An 8,455-nucleotide genomic window follows, 5' to 3' on the forward strand; every position below is an offset into this window, starting at 1 on the left:
GGGGGGTTGGAAATATTTTCAAGTCCTCATTCTGAATCCAGGAAGTAGATGTCATTTGTAAGAAAACATTAGCCTGCATATCAAGGTCTTAGTTTCTAAAAGCCAAGTTGCTCTGCTGATAGATTTTTCAATAAAGTGCCTGTTTTGCTTGTGGCTATCTATTATTGTGGCCATTTTTACACTCAGACTGCAGCACTTAGTATTTGCAGAGAGTGAAGGCTGTACCTTAATAGGAGTCTCCTATGAACAGTTGACCATTGATTTCTTCCTCGTCCCTCAGCACTAATGGCTCTACTGATGCAGACATTTTCTGGCTCTGCATGGCCACGAACCCCAGATGAAGTTGTTTGATGAATGGCTCTTTGGCAGCGCTGAAGTTTCACCTCAGAGTTGGTTTGTGTTTCGGGGGGGGGGGCCTGTCTTCTGCCCGGAAAAGGCAAATGGTACCAGCAACAAATAGCCCAAAGGAATATAAACTAAATTACCTGTATTTAAGTACAATTTAGAGATACTTTTCATGAGTACTACATTTATCTGGCAGCTGTGGCTAGCACTTAGATTAAAGGCACATTTAGAGAAATAGGCTTATTTGCTTTCTTGTCACAAGTTCATTGAGGAAAAATGATTCCACTCTAAAATCTGTCTGTTAAATATGAAGCTAGAGCCAGCAGCCTGGTTAGCTTAGCTTAGCATAAAGAAGAAACAGGGGGAAAGCTAGACTGCTTCTGTCCAGCGGCAAGAAGAGTAAAACTGCAACATGTCAATTTTTAAACTTCTTTTTTTAAACAGTAGACTTGTTCAGTGATTTTGTTCATTTAGCACTGAGCTGAGCTAGCTGTTTCCTCCCGTTTCCAGTCTTTCTGCTAAGCTAAGCTAACAGTCTGCTGGCTGTAGCTTTTCAGATGTGAGACAAGTAATAGAGTGGTGTCAATCTTCTCATCTAACTGCAAGAAAGTGAATAAGTATATTTTCCAAAAACTATTTGAACTATTTTAAATGTATAAATATATTTAAATGGTTCAAATTAACTCCCTTATACCCAACTTCTACATTAAAATGCTGCTTACATGTTGATGTACCAGTAATAAGTGACAGAGGAAGCAATTCTGCTGCACAATTGAACTTTTTGTACTTTTCTACATTTTGCTGATAATACTATGCCCTGCAGTCAGGATGGAGGAGGGTTTGTACTTTAACATATCTAAATAATTCTTCCACCACTGAACTAAATGAAGAATGTCTGCTTTATATCAAGCAACTAAAAATCCTGGATAAACGAGTATCTCCTCTTTACAACTCTGCTCAGAATTATATAATATGTATATAATAAATCCTGCAACTTCAGGAACATAAAGCGAGTGAGTAGTGTAAAAATGTAATCCATTCCTAACGAGCACCTTGTTCAGATGCTTCAGCGGCTCTGGACTGGGATAAGTTATGCTCTCGCATTGTCACTACCTGCACTCGAGCTCACATTGATATTATAATCACACCAATGATCTGTGGTGTCACTGGTGACCCTTTTGAACATCGTGTGTGATTGCAGCACCGGAGTCTGTCGCCTGATCTTCAGGTAAATTGCAGGGGGAAAAAGCCTACAGAAATTCCATTATGTATGAAGATGAGCGTTATGTGGGAAAAGCAAGAAGTGCTCTCCGGTGTATCTTTTTGATCTATTATCTTACAGACTTCCAGGCCCTAATCCTGAGCACCCTTGAGGAGGAGAGCCCCCCCTGTTGCACATGTGACATCATGGCCGGGTTAAGTGCTTTTTCTATGGGCTACAACATCTTTAGAGCTTTGCTTGGGGGAAGAGTTTGAACTGTTGGAGGGAGTGAAATGTTAGAATCATGCAGATCTTAATTTATTTTGTGTATGCTTGGTTGCTTTTTGGTTGCATAATGAAAGAATAAATGAATGGTAGGATACTTATTTTAAGCACTATTTTATAGAAAAATCACATCCAATCTATCATAAATTATTAAAGTTATGCTTTGGCTACAAGTTCCTTTTTCAGAAAGGTAGCAGGAGTTTTAAACGGACCTCTTGATACTGTATGGCACTTCTCAGTTCCTTCCTTCCTGTGTTTGAGATGTCAGCCTTTGAATGGGGTCATAAACGTCTCCCCAAAAAGCAATTTCCACTCACAGCTGCTTAAAGAAATCTTAAGTTGTGATGCATTCCTCCTGGACATAAATAGATCCAGAGAGGACCAGGTGATAGGAGGAAAACAAGCAGAACTAGATCAACACATAGGCATTATCAAAAGAGGACAGGTACTTTAAACAGTGTGAAAATGTCAAAGGGCTGTAAGATAAACTTTAATGAATTTAGTATGATGGCTAATTTCTTTCATCAGAGGCGGTTATAAATCGTTGAGACAGCCACTGAGTGCAAACTGTTCTTCACACCTCACTCCTCCGGGTACAATCTGTCACTCGGTTCAACAATACATTTCTGACCTTTGCTCTGTTTGTGCGCAATTTGCTATCCCATCAGCAAATGGCATTGAATGTCCTAATGAAATTAACTGATTGGTAAAGTATTGATCTGGATTTGTTTTCCGATGCAGGCGTATTTTTCGCTGTGACACTATTGACATCTTAAGTGAGTTTTGATTTCTCAGTACACTGGAGGCTTTTATCTAGTCTCTGTTCAGTTCTTTGTGTGTATGTGTGATAATTGATCAGCCTTTTACAGCCAAGTAACAAAAAGACACCTTAATTTTGCCTTTCTGAATGCAATGTGATTATTTGCTACAAACATTATTAAGCCATTGTAGGGTCTAAGAGTGGAATCAATAGCATAACTTTGTGTTTGGGTGGCTGTATGTTTCATATATATTTTAATAAAATGCATAATTTAAAGTGATTTTCTGCTCTGAAAGGTGACATGTCTTTTCTGAACCTTTTTTTTTTTTGTGGTATTCATTTGTCATTCGAGTGTTTAGGGTGTTGTTTTTGTCTGTTTTTGTCCATCCTTGGTTGTCAGGAAGCATTAACCTGACAGGCTCTTTTGTTGTTGTTTCTTTATGATTGAAAGCACCAGTTTAAACCCAGTCCTCAGGGGGGCAAAAAAATAAGTATAATTTTGAGCCAATAGGCATGGCTGAAGAGAGAGTGCCAAAGCCAATAAAAGTCCTTTAATGGACAAAGGAATGCTACACTATCTCCTGCTCTCCAACACAGAGCCAGTGCCTTTTATAACAATGTCCTTTATAATGATGTGGGTTTCACCATTTAGCAATGAGCGCTGAGTGTGATCTCGTGAATGCAAATAACCAGCTATCAGCTTTTGTGATTCAGTAACAAAGACATTTAGCCATTGTTTCCCTGCCCTGTTTCTGTGCCACTAACCCTAAACAAATGAATGTTTGCATGGTTTTGACCATGCACATGGTGCCATGTATTGAAGCAGGAACAATCACTCAATTGTTTTCTTTTATTCCATATTTTTGTGGGATGCAAGTTGCGCTGGTAACACTGGCAAAGTGTTAGTCTTGTGCCACCAGGTTTAGCTCTGCACAGTTACAGGATTTGTTTTTTATGCTCAGTTTTGTGACAGCCTCGGATCATTCTCACATGTCAGCATGTTGCTTTGTGTTTCACCTGTCCGCATTCTCATAGTTTGCAGTGCAGGACAGTCAGTTTTTGTGTGGTTGGACGTTTGTTTGTCATTGCCAGCGTTCCATTATAGACTGATTAGATTGTTCTAAGCATTCAATAATTGGAGTAAAGTTGATTATAACGATACCGACAAATGAGTTTCTGTAGGATTGTGTGGCTATTTAGAATGAGGCCATTTTTATTTCATTTGCAGGCGAATAAAGGTGTAAGCACCTGGTGGGATTCACAATTCAAACGTTTAACTTTTAAATGAATACCTGTGTGTCATCTCAGTCAGTGGCCGGTGTTTGAATATTGCCCTAATTAAACTTGTTGCACAGCAAAACAATAAACCTATTTACAATTTTAGAAATTCCTGTGGTTTCAACAGATGGCTATGAGCAAGCAAAATATTTTCTTTGTTCACACACGCCTTATCCTAAGAAAACAAACATGATGGAAATCTGATCTTCACAGATACAAGCCATTGTTTGTCAGTGTGTGTCTCTGTGTGTCTGTGTGTGCGCACATAAGTCTGTGTTTACCTTCCCTGCTTTCAAAGCACTTAATGCACACAGATACTGCTGCGGCCAAATTCATTCTTTTGCAATCTGAAAAAATAAAAACTCTGCGGTGGATACGGAGCAATTAAAAACACAGTGTGAGTAATATGGATTATTATTATTATACTCAAAATATTAACACTGCAAATCAAATGTTCTTAACAGGAAACTCGTTGTGAGAAAAAAAAAGTCTCATACAGGCAGTCAGGAAATACTTAATTTTCATAACTGCTGTGGTTTGGTTTATCAAGGTGGACTGAGGTGCTTTCAGTGTATCTTGCCTGTATATCCTTTTCATCACCAGTGATGATTCAGTCAGTCAGTGACGGACCCAGGAAATGTTGGTGTTTTCATTTTGATATGGTGTTTCTCAGTAATGGAGAGGTGGAGAGCGGGGGTGGTAATGGGGGCAGGCAGAGAAGATAAGATTAAAGATGTGCTTTTTTTTAGCACATCAACAAGTATTTCAAGCATAAAAGTGCTGCAAAAAATATCAGAAAGCCAAAGAAATAAAAAAAAGAAATTGTGCTTCCGTCCCTAGTGGTGCTCATTCTTTTTTGTCCTTAAATGAAGTTCTCTTACTGCCACCATAATGTCCACTCAACCCCATGATCTAAGTCATAGCCTGTCCATATTTGCTGTTTGTTTGACCCCATAAGGGCACGGACCCTGGCTGATCCTTCATCTGAGGACAAAGCTTATGTTTGCAGTGACATCATAAATGCCTGTGCAGAGAAAACAATGGCTGATGAATTCAGCGGGAGTTGGGCACAGTGGACAGCAGAGACACAGAGACGTGGCCCGAAACTTCCAGTGTCATGGAAAGTTTTCAGACAAGGACCCACACCTTGGCCAAACACACAGAGTGCTCCCAAAATGTAGTCAGAAGGGATCAAATTGCTGCGGTTGTTTTAGAGACAGTGGCAGGGAGGGACTGAGCTTTGCCGGGATCATCATGTTATAACACTAAATGTTTATATGACGCTTTGTGACAGTTGGAGACAGTCAGAGATGGGTCTCTGCTTCTTAGGGAAGAAAGACGCTTTGTTTTTATAGGCTGCCTGGAATGTGTTGAGGACTGTGGACATCTGCTTTATTAGCATATGTGATTCCACCCCCAGCTATGAATCTGCTGGTGGTCTGATAATGTCTTACTGGTACTGATATCTGTAAATACAGACTGTGTGAAAGGCTGCTTTGCAATTTATTCATTTTTTTACACTATATAATGAATGGGTTGTCGTTTAGAGTCATATGCATAATTTCCATTTTAACCTGTGAGTAAAACAGAGGAAGTGGGCTTTGTGTGAGCGCTGTTTTTGAATGCGAGAAGTTTTTGTTTTTTCAGTTGCACCACTCAGAGATTAGCACTATATGAATGTGTGTTTTAGTCTGGCTCTCCTGGAGCTTATTGGTGTGAAAATTCCTCAGAGTCATTCTCAGGTCATTACAGATGCATCCCACCCTTGCACCCATACTGGCTCATGGATTACCATTTTCTTTGTTAGGCTAATTACATGATTGTGGCTTTTCAAAAATCAAGTAGGGGGTAGGCCTGGATGGGCCTGTATGAATGTACAATCACCCATGGATTTATTTTATTCAAATGGAAATGAATGTTTAAAGTTTCTAAGTTACATGTGATTTATTTTAAGATTCTTCCTAAAAATGTATTTTAAAAATTGTTGCTGAATTATTATTTTTATTAGAAATTATGAAATATATCATCTTAAACTCTTCCCTAATATCACTGTGGTTCGTGGCCGACACACAGCCTCTGGGTATTTCCTCTTATTACAACGTCATGCCAGATAATTAATTAGTTTATGAATGATGCACCATTTCTCAAAAAGCTGAGTGATAAAGATCTCATGACAAAGACCCCTCAGACAGATATCATCTATTAAATAGACCAGTCCTGTGTAACCTAACACCTTTTAGGGAATGCACTCAATCAAGCCTATTGTTTCTGCTCACATACAGTTCCTTCTGTGAGATAAGTATGGCCTGGCCACAGAGATAACAACAATGCCTTAAAAGCATGGATGAGACGGTCACTGTCAACACCTCAGTTTGTAAGATTACTGCTCAGATTAATGCGCTAGTTCAGCTCAGTCAGGTCAGCTGTGGCCATCAAACCAGAAGAAAATGACCATTAAAACTAATGAATGTCTATGGAAAGTTATGTTACTGCAGTGACTCTCTGGTCAGACATTGTCTCTAATATCACACCATCACTGACTAATATTCAGACTATTAGTCAGGGTGTAATGAGGTGAGCCAGTGCCTGTAGTGTGACTCACATAGCAATTTGATGAGAGCAGCTTCTGAATAGGCAGCATAAATATTATGGCACAGAGGATGTGAGTCAGGACAGAGAGAATCCAGTTCATTGGGCCATTATTTGAGTTGAAAGGAAGGAGAGGAAGTTGGTTTGATGATTTGTCACCAGCAGATCTCTTGGTTTTAGGAAGGGGGTGGGCTCTGCACAGCTCAGGAATGTGGGAAAAAAATCTGTGTGTTTCATAAATAAGACTCATCAAACTAGTCACCAAATTCGGCGTGTGTGGTGCTGTTTATTATAATGTTGTATTTCATATTTATGTTACTTCATATATTGCATAAACATAAAAAACAACACCGTGCCTGATAGAACCTGTTGCTCGAGACCTAAATATGCTTCATGAATATCTTGAACGACAGTTTTGTCTGCTATCAGAAATCTCAGAGCAACAGGTAATTCCAAAACTGACCATATTCTCTCTCTTTCAAGTATTTCAACTACATCTACATTCCTGCTAAAAAGCTCATTGGAGGCAGTTGTCCTACTCAGACCCTCATCACCGGTGGTGGGAGGCTGATATATCCATCTGCGCCTGCGAAGGGGCGCTAATCCTTGACAACTGTGCCCCTCTGGCACCATATCCGTTGCACTGCTGGTTGTGTGATACAATAGGCTCCCCTCCTTTGTCCTTGAAATTGTTTTAATTAGCCCCACTGCGGGGGTTGGGGTTGCAAACATAAGAAAGACTCAATAGGGTTGACAAAATCACAGGAGCATGATACTACAGGCTTGGATATGACAGACACATGTTGGTGGGTAAATGGTTACAAGTGACAGATCTAGAATCAGCTTCGGCTCTTGAATCACAATGAATGACTGGAGCTCAGCTTTTATGCAGAATAAAGACAGCTATCAAAAAGATTATGAATAACTGCCTAAATTTGAATCCATAAAGTTATTATGTTTAAAACTACAAAACTACAAAATATGTGTAATGATTTATTTAACTGATTCACGCAGTAGAAGACAATACTTTACACAGACACTGATTATTTCCTGACTGACAAACCTGCTGCAAAACACAGAAATAGACAATGACCCCTAAAAGTAGTTTTCCTGAAATGTCACTTGCAAAACTTTAAAACCTGTTATGCCTGCTGGTTCATGATTCACTAACCAAATGCAGTGTAGTTGTGTGGATGGGTGGGTGGCTGGCTGTGTGTGAACATGCATGTGTATGGCCTGATAAGTCCCACCATCAAATTTGCAGCATGGACAAGTTGGACCTCCCAGCAGCCAGCCAGCCCTGCCAACAAGAGGTGACAAGAAGCCAAGTCGCTACGTGATCCAAGAGGATCATGTGGCCCTTAAAACGCCACTATAATCCAATGTCCGTGTCTGTTGCGCTGGTCACTTTCTATTGGAAAGTTAATTCAAGGAATCTCCGTGGAATGCCAGACATAGCATTAGCACCAGTTCCTGATACGGGGGATGAACAGCTGTAAATTAGAGCAATGGTTGTCAGACAGGAAAACAGAAACTCTCTATGGGTGAAAAATGGAGGTGAAAAAACTTAGTTTGGCCTTTTATGTAAATGCTCTCACCCCCTTCCAAATTCAGCTCTCCCTAGTCAAACACACCCATCCCCCTCATGTTCCCCTCCTCGCCCTGCCCCATGGGAGGAGGGGTGGCAGAGAGAGAAAGAGAGAGCGAGAGAGATCCCAAACCATCTGAATCCCTTTTAACTAAGTGGCCAGAGAGGGGTAAGGGCAATTATTCCACCATGATGCATTCCTCTTCAAAAGAGGATACCATCACTGTTCAACACGTGGAATGCAAGCTGTGTTATGGGCACTGAAGGCATGTTACATCCTCCCACTGCTCACGAAAAACTAGAGATGTGCATCAGAACCAGCAAAACAGGTGCTCAAAAAGGCATCGAGTTCTGCATGCAGAGTGGGAAGCTAAATATGGGTGTCTGTGTGTGTGTGGGGGGGGGGGTG

This window comes from Morone saxatilis, unplaced genomic scaffold (genome assembly GCF_004916995.1).
Source record: "Morone saxatilis isolate NCDOM2014 unplaced genomic scaffold, NCSU_SB_2.0 Contig15, whole genome shotgun sequence".
In the NCBI taxonomy this organism is placed as follows: Eukaryota; Metazoa; Chordata; class Actinopteri; family Moronidae; genus Morone; species Morone saxatilis.